This window comes from Periophthalmus magnuspinnatus, chromosome 5, assembly GCF_009829125.3.
Source record: "Periophthalmus magnuspinnatus isolate fPerMag1 chromosome 5, fPerMag1.2.pri, whole genome shotgun sequence".
Classification (NCBI taxonomy): domain Eukaryota; kingdom Metazoa; phylum Chordata; class Actinopteri; order Gobiiformes; family Gobiidae; genus Periophthalmus; species Periophthalmus magnuspinnatus.
This window is the reverse complement of record NC_047130.1, coordinates 26,758,590-26,762,296: the sequence shown is the minus strand read 5'-3', so window position 1 is coordinate 26,762,296 and position 3,707 is coordinate 26,758,590.

The window sequence follows — 3,707 nt, the reverse complement described above, 5'->3', positions numbered from 1 at the left end:
ACAATGGCCTAAAATTCAAGATTGGCTCATCATACTGAACAAAAAAGCCAATGGCAACATACCTCTATCGGCAACTATTATTAGGCCCGAGCCTGGGACTCCGTCCCGGCGAGGGACTCATTAAAACCACGTCCGGAGCATGGAAAATGGCAAAAATCAAGTAGTAAACACGCCCCGACATGGCAGTGAGTGGTGTCAAAAATTAGAACTCGACAAGCTCTAATTGTCACAAAAGACCCCGAGAAAAAATAATGAAAGATGACTCGGTAGCGCCACCTCAAACTTTGATTTTCATGGGGCCAATGGGAGCCCGACTCGGAAAAAAGTCGACGTAAAAATTCGATACTCACATCAAAAAATAGAACATGTCAGGACATGACAAAAAGGATATTATGGCCCCGCCCTAAAATGTACAGGACGTCGGCCATATTGGATCAAACCCGGGAACGACAAAAGTGCACACCCTCGCATTCAGGACATTTTCTCGCACAGTTTTAATCACAAACACTTTGAATTTGGCCAAATCCCTCTAAACCCATGTGTGATTAAAGATTAACAATTACATTTTGATTATGACTTCGGGTGTGGTCAGGGTGAATTTTCAACAAAATCGCAAATTTTGGAATATTTCAATAAAATATTTGTCTTTCACACATTTTTTGTTGGAAAAACGCTAATACAGCGTTTATGTACATTTGTGAGCTGAACGCAATGATATGCAAATCAAGGCACTCTCTCACAAAATGGCTCTCTAGCGCCCTCTTCAAATTTAATTTTCAAATATTCGTAGAAGACAAACGCTTTGATGTGGACGTGTGAAAAAAATCACAGGGGCCTTATTTGTGATGGGGCACAATGTGAGAAAGTCACATGACTGTAGCTGTTATGGTTTAGGAGAAAAATAATGGGTGGAAAATGCGTTTCCATTATTATTCTGCTTCTTATTTTAGTCGCGACTTTGCATCCACTTTTGACCCCCTGAACGTTAACGAAAAGTCAATTTTATTGGACCCAAAATTCAAGATTGGTGAAAAATTAATTATTTTGATGTTCAAAAAAATTAATGTATCAAAATGACTCAATAGCGCCACCTCAAAATTTGAAATACATTACGGCAATGAGAGACCTTTTTCATCGTAGACAAATGAAATTTGGTACAAACATAGGACATGTCAAGACAAGTAAAAAATTATATTATGACCCCACCCTAAACCCTACAGGAAGTCGGCCATTGTGGGCGGAACCTCATTTTTTCAAAATTTTACCTCTCACATTTGGATTTTTTGCGCCTTGGATTTTCATTAAACAAACTTGCAAATTTGTCAAAATGAACTAGACCCATGTGGGATTATAAGCAACTCTTTTGGAATTTTCTAAGTAATAAAATGTGGGTGTGGCCAGCCTGCAAAGAAAAAAGCCATTTTTTAAAGTTTTTAATTGCATGTAACTCACACAGTTAGTGTCCTACGTCCCGGCATGAATATACTTTTTCATTCAAAATGTTGATCCGAATGCATAGATATACAATTTACACAGGTCAGACTTTATATTGCTCCACAGCGCCCCCTTGAACTTTTGAATTGAACCAAAAAAATTACTTTGACATAAACATTTGAAATTTGGCATGGACATCCCTATTGCTATACTGAACAAAAAAGTCAATGACACTATACCTCTATTTTCAAAGGTGTTGCCATGGCAACGTCTGACATTTCTCATTGAAATACATGGGTTTTGAATAACTTGGATGAAAAATTATTACTTTGTCATAGACCATGGAAATTTGGTACACATATTCCTCTCATCATACTGAACAAAAAAGCCAATGAGAACATACCTCTATTTTCAACTATGTTACCGTGGTAACATAATAAATGTGTCATTGAAATGAATGGGGTTCAGAGTACTGGACTTTGTTGTAGACTAAATAGATGCTCTACACTCTACACAAACTATGGCCTAAAATTCAAGATTGGCAAAAAATGTTGTATTTTGATGTTCACAAAAATTAACGTATCAAAATGACTCAATATCGCCACCTCAAAATTTGAAATACATTACAGCAATTAGAGATCTTTTTCATTATAGACAAATTAAATTTGGTACATACATAGAACATGTCAAGACAAGAAAAAAATTACATTATGACCCCACCCTAAACCCTACAGGAAGTCGGCCATTGTGGGCGGAACCCCATTTTTCCAAAATTTTACCTCTCACATTTGAATTTTTTACACCTCGGATTTTCATTCAAGAAACATGAAAATTTATCAAAATGAACTAGACCCATGTGGGATTATAAGCAACTCTTTTGGAATTTATGGAAGTTATAAAATGTGGGTGTGGCCAGCCTGCAAAGAAAAAAGCCATTTTGTAAAGTTTTTAATTGCATGTAACTCAAACAGTTAGTGTCCTACATTCCGGCATGAATATACTTTTTTATTCAAACTGTTGATCTGAACACATAGATATACAATTTACACAGGTCAGACAATAAATTGCTCCACAGCGCCCCCTTGAACTTTTGAATTGGACCAAAAAAATTACTTTGACATAAACATTTGAAATTTGGCATGGACATTCCTATTGCTATACTGAACAAAAAAGTTTTGGATAACTGGGATGAAAAATTATTACTTTGTCATAGACCATTGAAATTTGGTACACATATTCCTCTCAACATACTGAACAAAAAAGCCAAAAAGAACATACCTCTATTTTCAACTATGTTACCATGGTAGCGCCACCTCAAAAATCAAAATACATTACGGCAATGAGAGACCTTTTTCATCGTAGACAAATGAAATTTGGGACAAACAACATGTCAAGACAAGTAAAAAATTATATTGTGACCCCACCCTAAACCCTACAGGAAGTTGGCCATTGTGGGCGTAACCCCATTTTTTCAAAATTTTACCTCTCACATTTGGATTTTTTATGCCGTGGATTTTCATTCAAGAAACTTGCAAAATGGTCACAATTTACTAGACCCAAGTGGGATTATAGGGAACTCTTTTGGAATTTTCTAATTTATAAAATGTGGGTGTGGCCAGCCTGCAAAGAAAAAAGAAGTTTTTTGAAATATTAAATGGCCCGCAACTAAAACATGCAGTGTCCTAATTCCCGGCATTAATATACGTTTTGTTCAAAATCTTAATCTGAGTGCATAGATATGCAATTCACATATGTCAAATATTACAGTGCTCCACAGCGCCCCCTTGAAATTTTAAATGGTATGTAAAAAAAATTTACTTTGTCACAAACATTTGAATTTTAGCATGGACATCCCCATTCCAATACTGAACAAAAAAGTCAATGACACCATACCTCTATTTTTAAAGGTGTTGCCATGGCAACGTCTGACATTTCTCATTGGAATACATGGGTTTAGGTTAAATAGGATGAAAAATATTTACTCTGTCAGAGACCATTGAAATTTGGTACACCTATTACTCTCATCATACTGAACAAAAAAGCCAATGAAGACAAACTTCTATTTCCAACCGTTCAGGCGTGACAATGTGATAAATGGTCCCATTCGAATGAATGGAGTAGTATTACTCAGTCGCTGATTTTGGGGGAGCGAAAGGCAGGATCTCCGCCGTGGCATGTACCCCGCGGTCGCAAGGGGTGGCGAGGGCCTTTATCACTGCTTGCAGTTTTAATTTTTTTTTAGGCCCGAGCCCCTACAGGGCGTAGGGCCTATT